The sequence below is a fragment of the Phyllobates terribilis genome, unplaced genomic scaffold, assembly GCF_046119375.1.
Source record: "Phyllobates terribilis strain yellow unplaced genomic scaffold, ASM4611937v1 Scaffold_11__3_contigs__length_659146591, whole genome shotgun sequence".
Classification (NCBI taxonomy): domain Eukaryota; kingdom Metazoa; phylum Chordata; class Amphibia; order Anura; family Dendrobatidae; genus Phyllobates; species Phyllobates terribilis.
In genome coordinates, this window is record NW_027362771.1 from 78,271,219 (window position 1) to 78,297,137 (window position 25,919).

Sequence of the window (25,919 nt, forward strand, 5' to 3'; positions counted from 1 at the left end):
ACGCGGGGAGTTCTACCTCCTCCAGCTCTTCTGGGTCTTCGTCACCTTCAGGTAAGTGAGGCATCCTTGATAGGGCGTCCGCGTTGGCATTGGTTTTGCCTGCCCGGTACTTGATCACGAAGTCAGAGTTGGAGAGACGGGCCATCCACCGCTGTTCCAGGGCACCCAGTCTTGCATTGTCCAGGTGTGTCAACGGGTTGTTGTCCGTGTACACGGTGAACTTTGCGGAGGCCAGGTAATTCTTGAAGTGTTCCGTCACGGCCCACACCACCGCCAAGAATTCTAGCTTGAAGGAGCTGTAATTCTCCGGGTTCCTTTCGGTGGGCCTCAGCTTCCGGCTGGCGAACGCGATCACCCTTTCTCTGCCCTGTTGGTTTTGGGACAGTACGGCTCCCAGTCCCACATTACTGGCATCTGTGTGGAGAATGAAAGGCTGGCCATAATCAGGGTAGGCCAGGATCTCGTCCCCTGTGAGGGCCATCTTTAGCTGGCGGAAGGACTCCTCTTCCGGATTATCCCACTTGAAGGGCGGCTTTTGACTTCTGAACTTAGACTGTCCAATCAGGAGGTCCTGCATAGGAGCTGCCATCTTAGTGAACCCGGGGATGAACCTTCGGTAGTAGCCTACCAACCCGAGAAACTGTCTCACCTCTTTGATGTTCGAGGGGCTTGGCCAGCTCTTGATTGCCGTGACCTTGTCAGGGTCGGGGGCTACTCCTTCCACACTTACTACGTGCCCTAGGTACTGGACCTTTGGTTTCAGCAGGTGACACTTCGATGGTTTCACCTTCAGGCCATAGCCTGCCAGGGCTTCGAGCACCTTGGCCAGGTGCTTGAGATGGTCCTCGTAGGTCTTCGAATAGACGATCACGTCGTCCAGGTAAAGGAGGACCGTCTCAAAGTTTCGGTGTCCTAGACAGCATTCCATCAGCCGCTGGAAGGTCCCTGGTGCGTTGCAGAGCCCGAAAGGCATACAGTTGAACTCACTCAGTCCCATCGGGGTGGTGAAGGCGGTCTTCTCCTTGTCAGCCTCTGCCACAGGAGCCTGCCAGTACCCGCTAGTAAGGTCCAAAGTAGAAAAGAAGTTAGCTGATTTTAGTGCGGCTAAAGACTCCTCTATTCTAGGCAGCGGATATGCGTCTTTGTGAGTGATACGGTTGATTTGTCTATAGTCGACGCACATTCTCATGGTGCCGTCTTTCTTTTTGACCAGAACCAAGGGGGCTGCCCAGGGGCTACAGCTGTCTCTAATGACCCCAGCTTCTTTCATCTCTCTTAGCATGCCCTTTGCGTTCTGATAATGTGCAGGGGGTACAGGCCTGTGTCTCTCTTTTATTGGTGGGTGGCTCCCTGTGGGGATGTGGTGTTCTATCCCCTTTACTCTGCCGAAGTCTAGCGGGTGCTTACTAAAGACTCTCTCGTACTCCTGTACCACCCGGTAGACTCCTTGTTTTTGGTGCAGGGGAGTGGAGTCAGCACCCACATGGAGTTTCTGGCACCAGTCCTCCTTTTGTTTCTGGGAGCCATTACCCTCCGCCTGTGGAGATGGAGGCAAGGGTTCCACGGCCCTGATAGCTTTGTGTTCGACAACAAACAGTTTGGCGAGTGTAGCGTACCTGGGTAAGTGTACTTCCCTCTCCCCAATGTTGAGGATGCGGACGGGCACCCTCCCATGACGGACATCAACCACCCCCCGGGCTGTCAAAATGGTGGGCCTGCTGTCCGAGTACACGGGTTCTACCATGGCTTGGTAGTCTCTACCTCTCAACCCGATTGCAGTCCGACACCAGATCATCATTTCACTTTTGGGAGGCATGGAAATGGGGAATGGGTCACTCAGTCTTACGCTACCGATCTCACCACCAGACAGTTCTACCTGCTGCCGTCTCATCAGGGCTTTTATCTCCTTGTTGAGGACTCTCTGTTGGCTGGAACTAGCATTCACTGCCACCTGTTGTAAGATTACAATTACCTCTGAAAGACAATTTTCAATTACGTTAGTACCCACAGTTATTTTAGGGTGACTTTCACGACGGTCAATGTCCACAATAATCACTCCCTGTGCCGGCAGTTCAACTTTACCAATTTTAATGGTCATCTCCTTGAACCCCATCTGCGGCACGGGTAAGCCATTACTGGCGATGATGCTCAAGTTACTGTCTGGATACCGTGTGATATCAGCATCAGTCCAATACTGCTTAAAAAGTACATAAGGGATAGTGGTTACTTGTGACCCAGTATCCAGCAAGGCGCTCATGGGGATACCGTCCAGCAACACGGGTAAAACCGGGCGCCCCCCAACGTACTTATTACGCCAATTGTAAGGGCCTGGTAATCTTATGCCTGGGGGTTGGCCCTCTGCCCCAGGTTGGACCCGTTTAAATTACAGTACCTGGAAACGTGTCCGGGCTGGTTGCATCGACGGCAAATGGGCTGTCCATCCTCTGCGTAGCGGTCTGTGGGCCTCCCTCGGAATGACGGGATCCTCCTCTGTCGACGCCACGGGACATCCTCCGGACTTGAAACCAGCTCGATGGGTCTTGACGGGTCCACTTGCAACGCCTGGACGGTCCTGGTCAACGCCGCGACGCTCCTGGTCAGCTCCTGGACTTGGTGGTGCAGGTCTTTCGACGGGGCTTGGTTCAGGGCCTGTGTATCAGCCCCCACGGGGTCCATAGAGGAGGGCGCCGCCTCCTGGTGGTAGGTGAGAGTAGGGCGCCGGGGGTTTATAGCGCCACTGGTTGCAGATTCACGGAGCACCCTTATGGCCCTGTCCTTAAATTGGGCAAAGGTCAGGTCGGGGTTCTGAAAGAACATGAGACGCAGTTGGGCCCTGTGGGCGCTAGACAGCAGACCTTCTATGAATTGTTTTGTTAGCAGCTTATCCGTTTCCTGCACACTGCCAGGGTCAGTTTGTTGAATAGCCCTCAAGGCTTCCTGCAGATTTAGGGCATAGTGTCTGATGCTGTCCTGTGCCCGCTGCTTACATCCATAGAACCTCATTTTAATCTCAGCGGAGGTACGTGTGTCAAAGGTACCCCGAAGCCGGGCAAGAATACCCTTCACAGTCCTTTTCTCCTCAGTGGGCCATGACTTTACCTCCCTTTGGGCTGCGCAAGTTAACTGCCCTGTTAGTATGCTGACCTTCTGTCCCTCTGTCAGGGAGTAAACTTGGAACAACTGTACAGCTTTTTCTTAAAGTCAGTTAGGGCATAGGACTCCCCTGAGTACTTGGGCAGCCAGGCTGCTCCAGGGATGTAGGGCAGGGAAAAGGGCATCACCGCTGCTGCAGCCGCGCTGGTGGTAGTGGGCGCCTCTGTGTCCGACATCTTCCTCCCCCCTAGTTGAGCGTGGCCTACCTTCCGACGATCCTCTTCTGTAGGCCGCGGCTCCGCTGCTGCTGCTATGGACGAGGACCTGGCGTCGCGTCCTGATGACGTCAGCGTCGCTCTCTCTCCCTTCCAGGACCTTGCGCAGCGTCGGTGCGTGGGGCGGAGCTTCGAATCTCGCGCGGTTTTGACGTCCACGCCCCTCTTCTTCCCGCGCGGCGTCCTGAAGATGGCGTCCGATGGCGGGAAACAGCTGCGGATGGCGGGAAGACGGCAGAAGACGGCGGGAAACGGTCCAAGATGGCGTCTGATGGCGGGAATCGGCTCTGGATGGCGGGAAACTACTCCGGATGGCGGGAAACTTCGCCACAGGTAAGTTACAAAAGTCTTTTTCAGGCACGCAGTACCCGGTGGTTGCGGGCACGAAATCCTGCTGACTACGCCAAAGCTGACTCGCCCCCTGGGCCGTGGGGCACTCGGATCCGGGCAGTCTGGGAATGATGGGAGTAGTAGTGGCAACCCGGTTCCGTGGCTCAGGGTGGTCAGGCCAGTGGTAGTCCGTTATGTGCTAATGTTTATATCCGACTACATCACCCGTGGATTGCGGTTATTAGGAACCGCCGCTGCATGCAGACCGCTGGGGCTGATGAGGTGTGCAGCTAGGGTAGTGTGACTCCCCACGGGAAGAGTGCGGCCCCAGGGCAGTATAATGGATGTTGGGAGTGATGGTAGTGAGAGTCCCAGTGCTGATAGTGCTGGAGGAGCAAGGAGCACGCTGACGACAGGTTGCAGTCCAGGGTCTTTACTAGAACAGGTAAATTGACCCACAAACAGTCCCGGCTAGGAGGGGACCTGGATGTCTGAGAGCAATGGGGAAATTGGCCCTGGTCAGGGTGAGGGTGTAGGCCTACCGTGCTTTCTGTGCTCCTTCTGGCTATCTCCTCGTTATAGGGTAACAGCCCACGTTTCCGAGCTTTCCGTGTATTCTCGCCTGTATGGCCTGCGACGTGGGTTCCTTTCTGCTCCCAGCCTTGTACGGCTTTACTGGTCCCTTCTGTTGTGGCAGAGCCTCCAGGCTTCTTAGGCCAAGGAATATACAGTCCCCTGCGAACTGGTTATCTGCTGGAGGATGTAGAATCCTCCCAGCCTCAGACACCAAAGTCTGGTAAAGTAAGTCTTTTATCTGCCAAGACAGGCTCTCTTCGCCTCTTGTCTCTGACTTGTGGCTCTCCTCCTGCCACACTTCCTCTTAGGTGCAGTGCAACTGTCTGTCCCTGCTCTGCTCTGCGACAAGTCTCAGTGCTGAGACAGGCCATCAAGTTCTCTCTAACCCTGCCCCCAGTACCAGCTTTTATAGGGGCAGCCTGCTCCCCCTACTGGCCTGAGACAGGAGGCATTGCATGCTAATGTTCCCCTGACTAGAGAAGCTCCCCCTTGCTCTCAGACACAGCTTTAATTACACTTGTGGCATTCAGGCCAGGGTGACACATTTTCACCGAGCTACATACAACTCTCAGCAAAAAAAGCTGTGGACTGGCTCCGTACCGTTCCTGGCCACATTCACCTGTCCACGTGTTTGTGGTTATGCGGTCCTTCCCAGTAAGTGCACTGGGGAGGGCACGGGTAATGTTGTGGGACCCGCGCTTGTGTAAGGTGGACACGATACCGGGAGAAATAGTGGCGGCTGGGGACCAAGAATGGACACCCGGCTGCAGCCGGCATGAGGTTGTGAAAAGCTTCCGCCTCCACAAGCCTAAAAGGCCATATTTCAAGTACAAGCAGCTGCCCAGAAATCTGGCAGTTTTGTGTTGCGGCCTGTCAGTGGGTGGGTGGCTGGCTGCATACTTGCGCTTGAATTCCAAGTAACAGAAACCTAAGCAGATGGTGGCCTCTATCATCATCATGGCCTCAACTCAGCACTATGAACTCTCCTGAAGGAGAAGCCAGGGCCCACCGGAGGAGTCTCCGGCTCTCTGTTGGGCCCGTCCAACCCTGCAGAGAAGCAGCCCTGGCTAAGAAAAGTGTGGGGGAAGGTTCCCGGACACTCTATTGCTGCTTTTTTAATGTGGATCGGACATGCTTATGCGTGTTATTTCTTAAACCGCATTGCTGATCAGGCCATTGTCCAATTATGTATTCATGAAATTAAATGTGCAAAGAAAGATGTTTGTGTGTCAAACCACCACCGACAAGTGCAAGTTGATGTTGGATGGGCTGCCATTGAATCTGCAACAAGCTGCATTAGAGGACTTCCTGGGAGAAATGACACCCAGGGTAGATATGGTTTTCCTCTATGCCAGTCCTTTCACCGAGCTAAATACAAATCTCAGCAAAAAAAGTTGTGGACTGGCTCCGTACCATCCCGGGCCACATTCACCTGTCCACATGTTTGTGGTTAGGCGGTCCTTCCCAGTAAGTGCACTGGGGAGGGCACAGGTAATGTTGTGGGACCTGTGCTTGTGGAAGGCGGAGACGATACCGAGAGAAATAGTGGCGGCTGGGGACCAAGTATGGACACCCGGCCACCACCGGCATGAGGTTATGAAAAGCTTCCGCCTCCACGAGCCTAAAAGGCCACATTTCAAGTGAAAGCAGCTTTAGAGGACTTCCTGGGAGAAATTACAGCTGGGTAGATATGGTTTCCCAAGTCCTTTCACCAAGCTAAAGAATATGGCTGTGGTGAAATACAACTCAGCAAAAAAAACTGTGGACTGGCTTCGTACCGTCCTTGGCCACATTCACCTGTCCACGTGTTTGTGGTTAGGCAGTCCTTACCAGTAAGTGCACTGGGGAGGGTACGGGTAATGTTGTGGGACCCGTGCTTGTGGAAGCCGGAGACGACACAGGGAGAAACAGTGGCGGCTGGGGACCGAGTATCGACACCCGGCCACCACCGGCATGAGGTTATGAAAAGCTTCCGCCTCCACGAGCCTAAAATGCCACATTTCAAGTGCAAGCAGCTGTCAAAAATTTGGCAGTATAGTATTGCAGCCTGTGGGTGGGTGGGTGGGTGGCTGCCTGCATACTTGCGCTTGCATTCCAAGGAATGGGGTAGGGACAACTGAACCCTGCTTTGGGACAAGGACGTGGACGGTGATTGCTGCTAGTCTGCAATGTCAGGTGCATGGCGAGAGGTATCTTCGCATGCGCCAAGGATCACTTATGATGGGCACACTTTTAGGCAGTGACCTGGGAGTCAGAAATGCTTCCAGAGATCTTCCCCATGCTGTTCCCATGTCTTTTCAACACTGTATGCATGTGTCTGATGATGTGTCACACACCACATGGCCAGATAAGGTTGTAAAATGTAAAAAATGACATTTCCCAGTGAATGCATTTGTCTTGGTTGAAAGCAATGCAAAAGTGCAAAAAAGCATCAAAAATGCTACGTGTGAACATAGCACAAGGTGTGGAGGAGTATTTTTGGTTTTGGTTATTTATTTTGCCTTACATACAAGTCATTACCCTGGAAAGGATGTTCCTTAATATATTTCCCAGGAAAATCCATTTTGGTTTTGTTTTTGTATGTTTTATTGTGAATCCGTAAAAGTCGTGTAATACTCTGACAACATTGTTGACAGCATTGACCTGAGAGTCAGAAATGCTTCCAGGGGTCTTCCCTATGCTGTTCCCATGTCATTTGAGCACTGTTTCCATCGATTTGGGCAATTTTTAGGCCCTCTGCAGACCGCCGGGGGGAGCCGCCTGAAAAATGCTCGAGTTTCCCGTAGACTTACATTGGGCTCGTTGCTCAGGTCGATCACCCGGTATTCCAATTTGCTTGACTCGAGCAACGAGTTCTTGAGCATTTTAGTGCTCGCTCATCACTAGTAAGCATTTGTTTGATCACGTCAGGCGGCCATGCCCTTATACATGTTACGCTACAAGCCATCCGATGGATGAGTGCAGGGTTACTGGACAGCATCTCCATGGAGACAAGGCGATGCATGCGTATCACTGTACTGACCGGAAGTGCTTTATCTCCGACGTCAGACGCCTGTACAGGTCAGCCTTCCTATTTATATCTCGCCGAGCCTATATCTTTTTGAGGCTGTGCAGTACTCTGCACACCTCCTTCATGGTTATTGCCACTGCAGGGCCCTGTTCTATACCTATTATACTTTACCATCATTTACCCCACTTCACGAGTACACTCCCCTGATGATACCTCCCCATCGGAAATGCGTCGTGAGGGATTTAGGGGTTCTATTGGTTAGAGGTCTTACTTGGGTATTGCCCTTGTTAGGTTGGAAGGCACGACACGGAGCACAACAGGGAAATTAGTTCACTAGCTTTTTCCCCCAGCCACAGGCTCCTGTTTCCAGGACGTTTTTTCTCTACCACAGAGGAATGAGTGATATTTAACCTTTTACTGTGTACTGCCACTTTTGGGCACTTTATTACACTGTGTGCAGAACTATTAGGCAAGTTGTATTTTAGAGGATTATTTTTATTATTGATCAACAACTATGTTCTCAATCAACCCAAAAGACTCATAAATATCCAAGCTTAATATTTTTGGAAGTTGGAGTGTTTTTTTTAAGATTTTGCTATCTTAGGAGGATATCTGTTTGTGCAGGTAACTATTACTGTGCAGAATTATTAGGCAACTTAATAAAAACCAATCTCACTTGTTTACTTTCACCAGGTAAACCAATATCAGTGCACAAAATTTAGAAATAAACATTTCTGACATGCAAAAACAAAAACCCCAAAAATTAGTGATCAAGATAGCCACCTTTCTTTATGATGACACTCAACAGCCTTCCATCCATAGATTCTGTCAGTTGCTTGATCTGTTTTCGATCAACATTGCGTGCAGCAGCCACCGCAGCCTCCCAGACACTGTTCCGAGAGGTGTACTGTTTTCCCTCCCTGTAGATCTCACATTTTATGATTGACAACAGGTTCTCTATGGGGTTCAGATCAGGTGAACAAGGGGGCCATGTCATTATTTTTTCTTCTTTAAGACCTTTACTGGCCAGCCACGCTGTGGAGTAGTTGGATGCATGTGATGGAGCATTGTCCTGCATGAAAATCATGTTTTTCTTGAACAATACCGACTTCTTCCTGTACCACTGCTTGAAGATGTTGTCTTTCAGAAACTGGCAGTAGGTCTAGGAGTTGAGCTTCACTCCATCCTCAACCCGAAAAGGTCCCACAAGTTCATCGTTGATGATGCCAGCCTATACCAGTACCCCACCTCCACCTTGCTGGCGTCTGAGTCGGAGTGGAGCTCTCTGCCCTTGACTGATCCAGCCTCTGGCCCATCCATCTGGCCCATCAAGAGTCACTCTCATTTCATCAGTCCATAAAACCTTTGAAAAAGTCTTAAGATATTTCTTGGCCCATTCTTGACGTTTTATCTCATGTTTCTTGTTCAAAGGTGGTCATTTTTCAGCCTTTCTTACCTTGGTCATGTCCCTGAGTATCACACACCTTGTGCTTTTTGATACTCCAGTAACGTTGCAGCTCTGAAATATGGCAAAACTGGTGGCGAATGGCATCTTGGCAGCTTCACGCTTGATTTTCCTCAATTCATGCGGTTATTTTGCGCCTTTTTTGGCCAACACGCTTCTTGCGACCCTGTTGGCTATTTGCCATGAAACGCTTGATTGTTCGGTGATCACGCTTCAAAAGTTTGAAAATTTCAAGACTGCTGCATCCCTCTGCAAGACATCTCACAATTTTGGACTTTTCAGAGCCCGTCAAATCTCTCTTCTGACCCATTTTGCCTAAGGAAAGGAAGTTGCCTAATAATTAACAACACCTTATATAGGGTATTGATGTCATTATTACAAAGAAGCACATCACCAGATTTACTTAATTGGTAGTTGGCTCTCAAGCCTATGCAGCTTGGAGTAGGACAACATTTATAAAAAGTATCATGTGATCAAAATACTCATTTGCCTAATAATTCTGCACACAATGTATTTATGACTATTCTTTCTGTTATTTTTGTTTGTGTGAACACAGCTCATTTTACATTGTGTAATTAAAAGTTATGTTTTATTCATTGTACTCTCCTTGTTTCTGGTCAGAGAGCGATTTATTGCCATTTCTACTGGTGGTGACAGATAGTTTCTATATCATTAGATATTTGTCTAATTTAACTCATTAAACAATTAATGACTCATTACCATATGCTAAGATTATTATCATTAAAACCATGCCTAGCTATGTTTATGTACCTGACGCGCCTCCTGGGCCGTGGGGTACCCGGTGCCGGGCCGGTAAATGCTGGGGGATGTCACAGTGGCAGTGACCCGGTCCGTGACCCAGGGCGGTCAATAAAAAGGGGTTATTGATAGGGGATTTATAGTGATTGTATAAAGTTCGTGACGCCACCTGTGGAGAGTGGCTAAAGGGAGCCGCTGCTGCAGAGCAGTCCTCTGAAGCTAATGTTACTGCAGCAGGGATGGTGTGGCTCTCCACAGGAAGAGCTAGCTCCAGGGCAGTGTCAATGTTGTAGGTTGTGCTGGGCATTGTAGTGCAGGGGTTAATGGCGCAGCAAGAAACACAGAGACAAGGAAGTGCAGTCCCGTGGTATTTACTCACAGTTGTTGCAGTCCAGATTACAGGGATCCATGTAACTGCCCTTGTCTTCCTGTGTTTACTCATGGAGGGGTTCGGTCTACCCCCAGGTAGCTCCAGAGTACTTAGCAGGACCCCCTTCTGTGTGTCCTCGCTCTCTGGCCTTCTTCCTGCACCTCACACCTAGTATCTCCAATCCGGTACCCGCGGGCCTTGGCGGGCAACGTCTGTTCAGTCCCCTGGGTCCTATATGGCTACCTTCTCAGTGAGACTGGCGTGGACTTGTGGCTACAGGACATAAAGTACTGCAGCCTCCGGTTTCTAGTTGGGCATAAAGTCCTCCGCTAGTTGAAGGACCGGTTCCCTTTAGATGGCCTGACCCCTCCACCTCCTGGCAGATGCGGGCGTACGGGTGGAATTCTGCACGGCCCGTACCCCTGGGGTCCTTTCCTGATTCTTGGAGCCTTTCTCCTGCTCCCTCTCCTCTCTTCTCTCCTTCTCTTCAGACTTGGGCCTCACTGACTAGGCCCGCCTCTGGAGCAGAGCTCCTGCAGAGCCTCTGCTCCCCTCACTCTCCTCCTCTGACTGGCTTCCCTATTTATACCTCCCTCTCATGTGCTCCCCTAAGCTACTTCCTCCACCCACACCCACTACATGGTTCCCCCCTCTCTGGGTTCCCCCCACTCCAGCCAAGGGAAGGGCTCAGCAAGAACCAGAGACATCTTGCCCTCCCCTGTTTGCCTGGAGTGATGTGTTAGATGCTGGTGTTAGGGTCCTGAGCTGTACTCCTTCCTTACCTGAGAGTGAGATGTCACATCTCTGGCTGAGATGCAACACCTCTGTGATGACCGAACCCACAGGGGCGCCACATACCCCCCTGGTAAAACACAGCACGTCCGTGGGCTGAAACAGAGTAAAAACTATTTTAAAGACATGAAAAATTTTTTTAATGCATTCGCATAGAAGATTATAAACTGAACATCTCTTCTTCCCTTTATGGGAGGCACATTTTCATGAACGTTACTGGTTTCTATATCAAAACATTATAAGAGCACTCTTAATAACATTCCTCTTCACATAAAACATTTTTCATATAAACCATTTTTCTGCAGGTTACAGCATGATCTGCAGCCGGGCGTCCTTTTTCCTTATTAAGGTGCAAACTAGCAATCACGAACATGAGAGACCCGTCCAAAAACCCTCAATGTAGGCCCTGGGTGTGGCTGCAGGGCATAGGTGATCCAGGTGTTGGACCACGTCTTCGGTCATGCCAGACGGGTTTTTGTTCTGTGGTCATTGTTGTATAGATATAAAACCAATAAGGGGCACTTTAAGAAGTGCAACTATTTACACTGAAAGTCTTTGGCTGCTCACAGTCCTCAGCCTGTCAGTTCTGGTACCCTTACCGGGTGATCAAATAAACAAAACTTTCTGTACCTTTCCAGGTAACTATATACAGTTCAAAGGAAGCAGTTCAATAGTGGTGCTCCCTCCTGGGAAGCACCTGTCCACTATAGGCTGGCCCAGCCGGGTCTTCAGCACTAGATGGCGAGGGTTCACTCTCCTCCACCACCCTGTGGATGTTCAGGGCATACCAACCCCGCTCACCTCTGTGCCTGGTGTAGATGACTCGGTCACCAGGGTACAGTTCTCGGTCAGAATGTCCTTGCTGAAGGTGGGACTCCACGTCCCTCCGATTAACAAATAAATCCGTCGCAAAATGTGGCTCTAGCAGGGGGCCCAGGAGCAGGTCAGCCTCGACAGCGCCCGGGATTAACGGTTCCGGGCCCAGGAGCAGATCTGAGGCGTGAGCGCCTGGGGACGGAGGTTCCTGCAGGGGCACCAGGGATGGAGCAGCGCCAGCCACGTCCGGGACAGGGACTTCACTCCTGCCTGCTCCCGCGACCGCTTCAGCTCGGCCTGATACCTCCCAGTCCAAGAGCAGCACCGCCGGGGCTGGGGCGCAAACGGTAGCATGCAGCACTGGCTGCTGCCTGGTCACCATCTACTCCAGCATCTCCTCCTTCCAGCTGGCGATGGCTGCCTGCTGGGCCTTCTCCATCCGCCGACGCAGTTCTTGCATCTCGGCATGGAGGAACTCCACATCCTCCAGGGATAACTTGGAGACTACCTCCTCCAAGGTGAGGGGTGTCTCTGGCTGCTGCAGGCTACGGGCGGGAGCTCAGTCCTCACTCTCGTTCATGCTGGCTGTCGGGTGCGGTCTGGACTCCTGGAGACTCCGCCCTGTCTCCCAGGTTTCTTCTCTCCTCTCCCCTTTCGGGGGCGGTTCCTTGGCAACTTGCTGTTGGACACACTTTGGGGTGCCCCCCCCCCAGCTTGACAGACACATCCACATACAGTACAGACCAAAAGTTTGGACACACCTTCTCATTTAAAGATTTTTCTGTATTTTCATGACTATGAAAATTGTACATTCACACTGAAGGCATCAAAACTATGAATTAACACATGTGGAATTATATACTTAACAAAAAAGTGTGAAACAACTGAAAATATGTCTTATATTCTAGGTTCTTCAAAGTAGCCACCTTTTGCTTTGATGACTGCTTTGCACACTCTTGGCATTCTCTTGCTAAGCTTCAAGAGGTAGTCACCGGAAATGGTTTTCACTTTACAGGTGTGCCCTGTCAGGTTTAATAAGTGGGATTTCTTGCCTTATAAATGGGTTTGGGACCATCAGTTGTGTTGTGCAGAAGTCTGGTGGATACACAGCTGATAGTTCTACTGAATAGACTGTTAGAATTTGTATTATGGCAAGAAAAAAGTAGCTAAGTAAAGAAAAACAAGTGGCCATCATTACTTTAAGAAATGAAGGTCAGTCAGTGCGAAAAATTGGGCAAACTTTGAAAGTGTTCCCAAGTGCAGTTGCAAAAACCATCAAGCACTACAAAGAAACTGGCTCACATGAGTACTGCCCCAGGAAAGGAAGACCAAGAGTCACCTCTTCTTCTGAGGATAAGTTTATCCAAGTCACCAGCCTCAGAAATCGCAGGTTTCAGCAGCTCAGATTAGAGACCAGGTCAATGCCACACTGAGTTCTAGCAGCAGACACATCTCTTCAACAACTGTTAAGAGGAGACTTTGTGCAGCAGGCCTTCATGGTAAAATAGCTGCTAGGAAACCACTGATAAGGACAGGCAACAAGCAGAAGAGACTTGTTTGGGCTAAAGAACACAAGCAATGGACATTAGACCAGTGGAAATCTGTGCTTTGGTCTGATGAGTCCAAATTTGAGATCTTTGGTTCCAACCACCGTGTCTTTGTGCGACACAGAAAAGGTGAACGGATGGGCTCTAGATGCCTGGTTCCCACCGTGAAGCATGGAGGAGGAGGTGTGATGGTGTGGGGGTGCTTTGCTGGTGACACTGTTGGGGATTTATTCAAAATTGAAGGCATACTGAACCAGCATGGCTACCACAGCATCTTGCAGCGGCATGCTATTCCATCCTGTTCGCGTTTAGTTGGACCATCATTTATTTTTCAACAGGACAATGACCCCAAACACACCTCCAGGCTGTGTAAGGGCTATTTGACCAAGCAGGAGAGTGATGGGGTGCTACGCCAGATGACCTGGCCTCCACAGTCACCAGACCTGAACCCAATCGAGATGGTTTGGGGTGAGCTGGACCGCAGAGTGAAGGCAAAAGGGCCAACAAGTGCTAAGCATCTCTGGGAACTCCTTCAAGATTATTGGAAGACCATTTCCGGTGGCTACCTCTCTAAGTTCATCAAGAGAATGCCAAGAGGGTGCAAAGCAGTCATCAAAGCAAAAGGTGGCTACTTTGAAGAACCTAGAATATAAGACATATTTTCAGTTGTTTCACACTTTTTTGTTAAGCATATAATTCCACGTTTTAATTCATAGTTTTGATGCCTTCAGTGTGAATGTACAATTTTCATAGTCATGAAAATACAGAAAATTCTTTAAATGAGAAGGTGTGTCCAAACTTTTGGTCTGTACTGTACATGGTCACTATTGCTCGGGGCGGGCCTCGCTTTTGGCGCCATTCTAGAACCCGGCCCATGATGGGAGGCGGTCTCTGGTTGTGTTTTGGCTCGCACATAATGGCGCCCGTTCTTCTAGGGCGGGCGCCACATTCAGTACAAAACACAGTCCTTAGGCACACAATACCCGGTGATAATGGGTGGGTTACATATCCTGTTCGTGACGCCAAGTTGACGCGCCCCCTGGGCCGTGGAGTGCCCGGTGCCGGGCCAGTAAATGCTGGGGGATGTCACAGTGGCGGTGACCCAGTCCGTGACCCAGGGTGGTCAATAAAAAGGGGTTATTGATAGGGGATTTATAGTGATTATATAAAGTTCGTGATGCCACCTGTGGAGTGCGGCTAAAGGGGGCCGCCGCTGCGGAGAAGTCCTCTGAAGCTGATGTTACTGCAGCAGGGATTGTGTGGCTCTCCATAGGAAGAGCTAGCTCCAGGGCAGTGTCGATGTTGTAGGTTGTGCTGGGCATTGTAGTGCAGGGGTTGATGGCGCAGCAAGAAACACAGAGACAAGGAAGTGCAGTCCCAGGGTATTTACTCACAGTTGTTGCAGTCCAGATTACAGTGATCCATGTAACTGCCCTCATCATCCTGTGTTTACTCAGGGAGGGGTTCGGTCTACCCCCAGGTAGCTCCGGAGTACTTAGCAGGACCCCCTTCTGTGTGTCCTCGCTCTCTGGCCTTCTTCCTGCACCTCACACCTAGTATCTCCAATCCGGTACCCGCGGGCCTTGGCGGGCGACGTCTGTTCAGTCCCCTGGGTCCTATATGGCTACCTTCTCGGTGAGACTGGCGTGGACTTGTGGCTACAGGACATAAAGGACTGCAGCCTCTGGTTTCTAGTTGGGCATAAAGTCCTCCGCTAGTTGAGAGACCTGTTCCCTTTAGATTGCCTGACCCCTCCACTGCCTGGCAGATGTGGGCGTACGGGTGGCCTTTTGCACGGCCCGTACCCCTGGGGTCCTTTCCTGATTTCTGGAGCCTTTCTCCTGCTCCCTCTCCTCTCTTCTCTCCTTCTCTTCAGACTTGGGCCTCACTGACTAGGCCCGCCTCTGGAGCAGAGCTCCTGCAGAGCCTCTGCTCCCCTCACTCTCCTCCTCTGACTGGCTTCCCTATTTATACCTCCCTCTCATGTGCTCCCCTAAGCTACTTCCTCCATCCACACCCACTACATGGTTCCCCCCTCTCTGGGTTCCCCCCACTCCAGCCAAGGGAAGGGCTCAGCAAGAACTAGAGACATCTTGCCCTCCCCTGTTTGCCTGGAGTGGTGTGTTGGATGCAAGTGTTAGGGTCCTGCGCTGTACTCCTTCCTTACCTGAGAGTGAGATGCCACATCTCTGGCTGAGATGCAACACCTCTGTGGCGACCGAACCCTCAGGGGCACCACATACCCATATTTGAAAAAATAATATGCTCTTATGAGCCCATTAGTTGTGCAATAGTAGCATACTGCTATATGATCCTTTGTTGTTGCAATTACTTTAATAAATTACTGAACATCAGCTTGATTTCTGCAATACTATCCACATTGTGAAAGGATTATCAGACTTTACAAGCCAAAAATGTGTAGTAGGTGTGCCCTATTATAAATTTAATCCAGACAAATGTTACATTTATTGATTTAGTTGTGAGAAGATAGAGTTAGATAACTGGAAACCTTCAAACAAGCAGCTCAAAGATATTGTTATAAAAAAAAATCAGATGATCTAATCTCTTTTGGTTTACTATGAACGTTTATTCTTCCCACAAGAGTCTGAAGGCTCAAACAGAATAAGTAAACAAGAGATTTGCAAAGGTATTGAAGCCATTGATATGAGTATGTGGACTTTACACTACTGGACACATATATTTTTGCAATAGAGTTTTCCTTATTCTTACTGTGCACTTTGTAGATTCAGACTCAGAACAGCAAAACCACAAAGGAACACAAATAGAAACATGTATGAAACAAACCAGAATATGTGTTATACCTTAGATTCCTCAAAGTACTTTTTACTCTGATGACAGGTTTACACACCCTTAACAATGTCTCAAGCAGCTTCACAGGGTATTCACCTCTTGAAGGAGTTCCTAGAGATGCTGAGCACTTGGAAGCTTTGACTTGGCTCTGCAGTCTTGCTCACCGCAAACCATCTCAATTTGGTTAAGGTCGATCGATTGGGAGTCCATATCATCTGATGCAGCACTGTGACTCCATCCCTTCTTTTATTAGTCATATAATGCTTACATAGCCTAGAGTTGGGTTTTGTCCTGTTACAACCCAAATGATAGTTCCATTGAGTGTAAACTAGAAGGGATGGCATGTCATTGCAGAATGCAGAAAGTAGTCATGTTGGCTAAGTGTACCTTGAATTTGGTATCAATCACCAAAACTGTCACCAGAAAAGCACTCCTACACTATTACACCATCCCCTCCATGCCTCATGGTGAGCACTACAAGAGTAGAAACCATCAGCTCATGTTTTCTCCATCTCGCAAAGACAAAGCAGTTGATTTCAAGTTCTCAAATTTTGACTCATCAGAACACAGTCCACTGATCTATTGTTCAGAACTTGTGTTGTTTGACCCAAACACGCCTCTTCTTTTATTCATGGGGAACAGTAGTGGCTTATTTGCAATAATTTTACCATAAAGGCCAGCTTTTCACATTCTCCTCTAGGCAGTTCATGTGTCTGCTGATGGATGTCATTGTCTACATATCATTCATGAGGGCTGTTATCGGAGGTGATGTCAATTTCACATTTCTGAGGTTGATATCTCTGATGAAAAAAGAGAAGCAAAAGGATACTTATCAGCTCTCCCAGGGTCTAGTGCAGCTCATGGATCCACAAATTTGCAGGGAGATTTGGTTACTGGGTGGAGTACGATAGAAAAGGGAAAAAATCCAGCAATCCCAATTTGGAAAAGATATGTATTAAAACTTCATATTTAATAGAAAATCTTTAAAAAATCCATCATGAAAGAGGATAAAAATGACAGAAGAAAAAACTATAAAATATACATGGGTGACACGTTTCAAACCACAGTGTTTCTTATTCATAACCATAATACAAAAGGCTGCCAAGCATATATATACAAAGAGAAGGGGTAAGGGGGAATGGCAAAAAATTATGCTAAACACAAAATCTACATAATATGACATGGTTGCCTAAGGTGTAATAATATCATCAATAAAAATACATCAAATTAGTCTTATAATAAAAAAACATGGGTATCCGTGTCTCTATGTTCTAAATCCAGCATGCTTCAGGCATTAAGAGCTTGCGTCTCCAATTCTAGATCTGTTAACCCTGTCTATCCCAAAACTGAAATGGGTGATATCTTGGGAATAAACTTGTAAAAACTGATGTGATGCTCATGATGAGGACCTTTTGGTTTTATTATTCTGTGGCTGAGAGATACTTTTTTTAGTTTTCTTCCTGTGCTTCCAACATATTATTTCTTACAAGCAGTACAATTTACAATTGAAAATGTAAACCACATATATAGAACTGCAATTCATTAAAAATTTTATACTGTATGTTTTGCCAGTAGCACAGGAAGAAATTTGATTGCCTCTCTCTGCATATTGGCACATATTACATTTAGGTGTAGCACATGGATGAAATCCTCTGTTCGATAGCCACATATTATTGGATGCTTGCAATGGAAAACCCTCCTTCGGGTCACAGACATAGTAGAATCCTTAAGAATTTTAGACAGACTTTCATACTGATTAGTGTTGAGCGAACATGCTCGACACTGCTCAGTACTCGCCCGAGCATCACGCTACTCGGGATGTTCGGCGAGCACCGAGCATTTCCGGGTTACTCGGGCGGGAGTTCGGGTCTCCGCCCTGCATGTTTGGCGCTCTTTACAGAGCCAATGAACATGCAGGGATTGCCAGCCAGTCACTGTAATGCTGCAGCCATGTTGGTTGTGGGCATTACAGTGATTGGCTGGCCGCACAGCGTCACCTCGAGTATTTAAAACGGGGCGCCGCCATCTTGGACACAGTCGCTCCGGATTAGACAGTGTAGGGACAGCGCTGCTGATTTAGGGAGAGATATAAACTGCGAAATAGTTAGTGTAGGGTCTGTAAAGGCTGCCAGAACAAACAGTCCTTTTCAGGACTAATATCCATCCCAGATACCAGGCAGGCAGGCTGTATAGGAGACACAGTGGTTATACCAGCAAACGCTGCATTACAGTCCTGTGTGCTCCTGTTGCTGAAATTGCTGGACTTAGCACCAGGTGTCAGGAGCCAGGAAAAATCCTTTTTTTTTCATCTAAATCCTCCTTTTTTTTTCCTCCTTCACACTGTACAAATACCAGTCTTATTAACCTTTTGGTGTGTCTCCCCCCCCCCAAAAAAAAAGCATGTCTCTAATTTTTCAGACACAAATATAACTGTTGAAAATAGTTTGGTGTAGGCTAGAGAAAAAGAAGTGTTGTTTTGCACTTCCCCGGTTCAAACCTCTGTATTATCCATTTTGGGCCACTTGTATCTAAAAAAAAAAAAAAAGTTTGAGTGTGTCGCTCACTGTTCAGCCGCACATATCTCTATTTAAAAAAGTGTGGTATACCCCAGTAAACAATAACTGTGGTTTTGCCATCCCACGGTAAAAAATCTCTATTATTCAGCTTTTGGTAGTTTTTTCCGTAAAGAAAAACAGTAGTGTCTCCTGACTGTAGTGACACAAAAATATATCTGTTGAAAATAGTCTTGTGTAGGCCCGACATCCCAGTGTGGTTTCGCAGTTCCACGGGTCAAATCGCTGTACTATCCAGTTTTGGGCCTTTGGTATCTAAAAAAAAAGCAGTTTGAGTGTGTCGCTCACTGTTCAGCCGCAAATATCTCTATTTAAAAAAGTGTGGTATACCCCAGTAAACAATAACTGTGGTTTTGCCATCCCACGGTAAAAAATCTCTATTATTCAGCTTTTGGTAGTTTTTTCCGTAAAGAAAAAGAGTAGTGTCTCCTGACTGTTGTGACACAAAAATATATCTGTTGAAAATAGTCTTGTGTAGGCCCGACATCCCAGTGTGGTTTCGCAGTTCCACGGGTCAAATCGCTGTACTATCCAGTTTTGGGCCTTTGGTATCTAAAAAAAAAGCAGTTTGAGTGTGTCGCTCACTGTTCAGCCGCAAATATCTCTATTTAAAAAAGTGTGGTATACCCCAGTAAACAATAACTGTGGTTTTCCTCTTCCACGGTTCTAATCTACTCTTTATTACCCTTTTTCCATTGATAGTGCAAGTGTAAGCTATTTAACTTCATTTACAATGGGCAAGGCGCGTGGCAAGGGACATGGAAGTGGACGTTCTGGTGCTGGTTCGTGCAGAGGACCGGGCCGTGGCCAAGGTGAAAATGTGCCACAACCAACAGCCACATCTTCTCGCTCCCACTTCTTGACCGAATTACTAGGGAAGCACAGAACAACACCAGCATTGAGAACTGATCAGTGTGAACAGATTATTAATTGGATAGCAGATAATACTTCCAGTTACCTGGGCACCACCACCTCCAGTCTGTCTTCCACACGGTCAACTCTTAGTAGCCGTGAGTCTCGACCGCATACTCCTCCTCACCCTGATGCTCCTTCCTCCCACCATGCCGAGGGTCGTCAGACAGCAAGTGATCCCACACTTGAACACCCTGAAGAGCTGTTCACTGGTCCATTTCCATATTTGGGCCCCTCGCCTGATAATTATGTGCAAAAAACCTTCATTTTTCAAAGTGACATTAGTCTATATACAATATTTCTTATATTTTCATGTATGGAGTGCCGAAGTTCTTTTTGCAATTTAAATATTTGAACAGCCACGGCCACAGGAAGTCGACGTTGGCAATCTGTCACAAGAGGTGGACGATGACGAGACACAATTGCCAGGAAGTGAGGAGGAGGATCGTGGTGCGCAAGTGGAAGAGGAGGAGGTGGTGGATGATCTAGTAACTGACCCAATGTGGAAGGAGGACATGCAGAGTGAGGCCAGCAGCACACAGGGGGAGGGAGGCAGAGTACCCCAACTGGCAGGAAGAAGCAGTGTGGTGGCCGCAGACAGAAGGCAGGCAACCGTTCCCCGTAACACCAACACGAGGGACGTTGCCAGTACAAGCGGTAGGTCTTCCAGAGTCTGGAATTTTTTTAAAGACTCTGCTGATAACCCCAAAAAGGCCATATGTTCCACCTGCCATGCCAGCATCAGCAGGGGTGACAAAACTACTAGCCTGACCACCACCAGCATGATCAGGCACATGGCAGCAAAGCACCCGACTTTGTGGGGCGAAGCCCAGGGTCCACGACCAGTGTCAGTGGGTGTCACCACTGCTTCTTCCACGGTTGTGCGTGCAATAGAACCCCCTGTTGTGTGTGCAAGGCATTCCCCTGTCCATACTGCATGTAAAGATGCCCCCTCCTCTCAGTCTTCACTTGTTATGGCAGTTTCTCAAGAAACAGCATCAACGTCCACATCCACATCCCACCGCAGCGTTCAATTGTCCATATCCCAGACCTTTGAACGAAAGCGGAAATTCGCAGCTAACGCCCGACAGGCCACAGTCCTAAATTCGCACATTTCACGACTGCTTGCATTGGAAATGCTGCCTTTTAGGCAGGTGGAGACGGAATCATTCCGGAATCTTATGGCGGTGGCCGTCCCTCGGTACTCGGTCCCCAGCCGACACTATTTTGCCCGGTGTGCCATCCCCGCACTACACAAGCACGTGTCCCAAAGCATCTGCCGTGCCCTCAACAACGCAGTTACTGGGAGAGTCAACGGACACGTGGACAAGTGCTTGTGGCAAGGGACGGTACATCTCTCTGACGGCACACTGGGTAAACATAGTGGAAGCCGGGACCCAGTCGGACCTTGGGACGGAACACATTCTCCCCACACCGAGGATTGCGGGCCCTATGTCAGTCAGAGTTGCCCCCACAGTGTACAGCTCCTGCGCATCCTCCTCCTCCTCCTCCTCATGTTCAGCCTCCATCTCAGATATCACCACATCAGTTACAAGCTGGAAGCATTGCAGTACTGCCTCCGCCAAGCGGCAACAGGCTGTGCTGAAACTCATAAGCTTAGGTGATAAACCTCACACTGCTTGTGAGTTGTGGACATCTGTGAAAGAGCAGGCAGATCTGTGGCTGAGACCGCTGAACCTACATCCCGGCATGGTCGTGTGTGACAATGGCCGTAACCTGGTGGCGGCTCAGAGGTGAGGTGAGATCACACACGTACCATGCCTGGCTCATGTGCTTAACCTCGTGGTTCAGCGGTTTCTTAAATCGTACCCCGAGTTGCCAGATCTGCTCGTGAAAGTATGCCGCCTGTCAGCTCATTTTCGCAAGTCGGCTACAGCTTCCGCCGCCCTTGCTGTGTTGCAGCAGCGTTTGCAGCTTCCAGCACACCGACTGGTGTGTGATGTCCCCACACGTTGGAACTCTACCCTCCACATGTTGCAAAGGATTTGTGAGCAGAAGAGAGCAGTTGTGGAGTACCAGCTGCAACAAGGCCGTCGATATTCAGGTTAGACTCCACAAATAAGACCTCAGGAGTGGACCTGGATGTCTGACATATGTACCATCTTGACAAACTTTGAGGAGGTCACCAAGATGGTGAGTGGCGATGACGCCATCATTAGTGTCAGCATCCCACTTGTCTGTCTTTTACAACGCTCTCTGCAGAGAATTAAAGAGGAGGCATTGCAGCCAGAGTATGATGAGATGGATCAAGATGCCATAGCGGGCAATTACACACAGCCCAGCCTCATCTTATCCCAACGTGCATTGGGGGACAATGAGGGAGAGGAGGAGGAGGAGGAAGAACAGGAGCTGCTATCATGCGTTGTAGACGGTAGTACCTGTACAAGTGTCATACCGTCGGTTCAGCGTGGGTGGCCTGAGGACAGGGGGGAGGAGGAAGAGGAGAAGGAGGAGGAGAGCATGGTCAGTCGTCATCTTGGTGAGGACACGGAAATCTTGCCCGTTACCAGTCTGGCACGCATGGCTGACTTTATGTTACGCTGCCTTAACCGTGACCCTCGCATTGTCAAAATGTTGGGTGACAGTCTTTACTGGTTGGTGACACTTGTAGACCTCCGCTACAAGGAGAACTTTCACTCTCTTATTCCTGAGGTGGAGAGGTCTACAAAAATGGGGCAATACCAGAAGGCCCTTGCTGCAGAACTCTTAAAAAAATCCCATCTGAACACGCTAGCGGCAGAGGTCACAGTTCGTTGCCCAACCAAGGCGTACAGGCGAGAGAGATGCAACTCCAATCCAGCAGAGGCAGGGGAACACTGTCAACGTTCTGGGACAGTTTTCTGACACCCGCCCAGCTTACATGCCCTGAGGCGCGGGGTACTCTCACAAGGAGTGGAAAGTTTCAAAAGATGGTGAGGGAGTACCTTGCCGATCGTACCAGCGTCCTCCGTGATTCCTCTGTGCCTTTTAATTATTGGGTATCCAAGCTGGACACTTGGAATGAACTCGCTCTGTACGCCTTGGAGGTCCTGGCCTGCCCTGCCGCTAGCGTGTTATCGGAGCGAGTTTTTAGTGCCGCTGGGGGAATTATAACTGATAAGCGCACTCGCCTGTCAACTGACAATGCTGACAAACTGACCCTTATCAAAATGATCAAAGGCTGGATTGTGCCAGACTTCTCATCACCACCAAATGACAGCAGAGTAACATAAAGTAAAATCCACTGTGTTATTTCGAGAGGTGTATTCACATGCACCGCTTCACACCCACACATGTGTATACGCTTCCTCGTTTCGGCTGTTTAATCTTCATCTCCTTATCCTCAGCTTCCACCACCACTATACCACCAGGGTGCCAGCATTGCAAGTTCCTCCGTCCTTATTTTTGGCAGCTTTTGCTTGCAAGGCATAAGCAAATACTATGGGACACCCACTCGCCAATAATGGGACTTATGTTTGTAATATGCTGTACTGCATGGCTCTTGCAAGGGGCATTGCAAGTTGCTCCGTCCTAATTTTTGGCAGCTTTGCTTGGAAAGCATAAGCAAATACTATGGGACACCCACTCCCCAATAATGGGTCTTATGGTTGTAATATGCTGTACTGCATGGCTCTTGTAAGGGGCATTGCAAGTTGCTCTATCCTAATTTTTGGCAGCTTTTGCTGGGAAAGCATAAGCAAATATCATGGGACACCCACTCCCCAATAATGGGACTTATGTTTGTAATATGCTGTACTGCATGGCTCTTGTAAGGGGCATTGCAAGTTGCTCTGTCCTAATTTTTGGCAGGTTTTGCAGGGAAAGCATAAGCAAATACTATGGGACACCCACTCCCCAAAAATGGGACTTATGTTTGTAATATGCTGTACTGCATGGCTCTTGTAAGGGGCATTGCAAGTTGCTCCATCCTAATTTTTGGCAGCTTTTGCTTGGAAAGCATAAGCAATTACCATGGGACACCCACTCCCCAATAATGGGACTTTTGTTTGTAATATGCTGTACTGCATGTGACGCGCCCCCTGGGACGTGTGTACACGTGTGTGGGATACCCGGTGCCGGGTCTCTGGGGTCTGTAGTCTCCGTGGCGGTGACCCGGTCCCGTGGCTCAGGCTGGTCAAACCAATGGCAGTCTTTCTTAGGTTTTGAGGTTAATTGTCCGACTGCGCCACCCTTGGATTGCGGTCAGGGAGTACCACCGCTGCGAGGCAGACCGCTGAGGCTGGTGTTGTGTGCGCAGCATAGAATGGGATAACTCTCCTCGGGAGGAGTATAGCCTCAGGGCAGTGAGTGTGGATGATGGGGGTGATGGTGCACGAGCGCAGCAGGAATGACTCAGAGTCTTTGCAGTGCAGTTCAGGGTCTTTTCTGATGATTATAAGGTAGACCCTCCCGGGAGTACTGGCTAGCATAAGAGGCCTGGTCAGTCTGTGAGCAAGCAGGAGTTCCCCTGGCCATGTGGAGTTGTAGGCCTCCCCGTCTGTCTGCACTTTTCCTGGCTACCTTGCTGTAAGCGGGTAGAAGTAGCCCACATCCCTGAGTGTACCGTGTAGTGCTCACCCGTATGGCTGGTGACTTGGGGCCTTCTGTTAGCCTCCGCTCCACGACGGCGGTGCTGGTCCCTTGCTTGTGACTGAGCCTCCGGGCTTCTATGGCCAGAGGACCTGAAATCCCCTGCCGGCTGGTTTCTGCTGCTGGATATATAAGTCCTCACAGCTTCGGACTCCTGTGTCCGGTTCCTATTGTCTTCTGCCAGGACGAGCTCTGCTCAGCTTCCAGCCCCTGGTCTTTAGCTCCTAGCTCCTACAGAGCTCATTGCTGTTACTTTCCCTTGCTCTCACTCTGACTCTGACTGTTCTCTGACTCACTCAACCCCGCCCCAGATCCAGTTTATAAGGGCAGAATTCTCCCCTCCCAGGATTGGGGCAGGAGGATGTTGCATGTTTAAGGGATCCTGACCATGAAACCTCCCACTTGCTCTCCGACGTAATATCTCTATTACTGTGGTGACCAGACCCCTGGGGTGCCACACATGGCTCTTGTAAGGGGCATTGCAGTTCCTCATAATTTTTGGAAAGCCTTCCATTCACTGCTTAGGCCAACAGTGCACGGTAGACCCAGTTTCTATAAATGGAAAAAAAGGTTTAGTTAACGCCCTCTGACCTCCATGTCATTTCCAAGGGGCATTGGAGTGGCTCGAAATTTTTGGTAGGCATTGCACTCACTGTATGCCCTATAACTGTGTAGCCGAACCGCTCCTTTTGTTACAGAAACATATCCTACAAGACATATCTGGTTGACTGGCCTGTTATTGATGTGAATGGTCCCTGTTCCTCCTGCTCTTTCTCCTTTGCCACTACCTCATCCATCATTTATCACCTGAAGCTTTGTTTTAACGGGAGTCATAGAACTTGGATAGTAGCAGGAAAACATCCAGCAATCCTCGGAGGAGGTAGGATATGCGCCAAAACGCTGACCACCTCAGGCCTAGCCGCTACTACATACATGCGCTTGCATTACAACAAAACAAAGCAGATGCTAACTTCTATCATCCTCATCATGCTCCTCACCTTGGCACTCTCAACTCCCCTGATGGAGAAGCCAGGGCCCACCGGAGGAGTCTGATAGTCCGGTGGGCTCGGCCAATGCTGCCGTAAAGCAGGCCAGGCTAAGAAAAGTGTGGGAAAGGTTACCGGGACAAATAGGGGTGGCTGGGGACCGAGTATGGACACCCGGCCACCCCCTGGAGGCTGGGGAGCAAGCGGGGACACCCGGCCACCAGGCGGCTGGGGGACTGAGTATGGATACCAGGCCGCCGACAGAGCCATGGCGTGGTGGCCAGATTCCGCCTCCACATGCCTAAAAGGCCCAATTTAAAGTGCAAGCAAGCAAGCAGTATGGTATTGCAGCCTGGGAGTGGGTGGGTGGCAGGCTGCATACTTGCACTTTCATTGCAAGGAATGGGAGAGGTACAATTGAACACTGCCCTGGGACAAGAACTTGAATGGGGATAGTTGCAAGTCTGCAACAACAGGTGCAAGGTGGGAGGCATCTTCGCATGTACCATGAACAGGGGTTTGGCATGCACACACTACAGTGGAATAGGCTCTCCTTCCCACTAAATACACTGGGGAGGGCACAGGTAATGTTTTGGTATACGTGCTTAATCTTATGTATAAGGCACACCAGGACAAATATGGGCGGCTGGGGACTGAGTATGGATACCTCGCTGCCGAAGCAGCCATGAGGTAGTGGCCAGCTTCGGCCTCCTCCAAACTAAAAGGCCCCATTTCAAGTGCAAGCTAGCAGTATGGAATTGCAGTCTGGGGGTGGGTGGGTGGGTGGCAGGCTGCACAGTAACACTTGCATTAAAAGAAAACATAGCAGATGCTAACTTCTGTCATCATCATCATGCTCCTCACCTTGTCACTCTCAACTCCACCGATGGAGAAGTCAGGGCCACCGGAGGAGTCTGGTTCTCTGGTGGGCTCGTCCAATGCTGCCTAAAGCAGGCCGGGCTAAGAAAAGTGTGTGGGGGGATGTTCCAAGGAGAAAAAGGGGTGGCTGGGGAC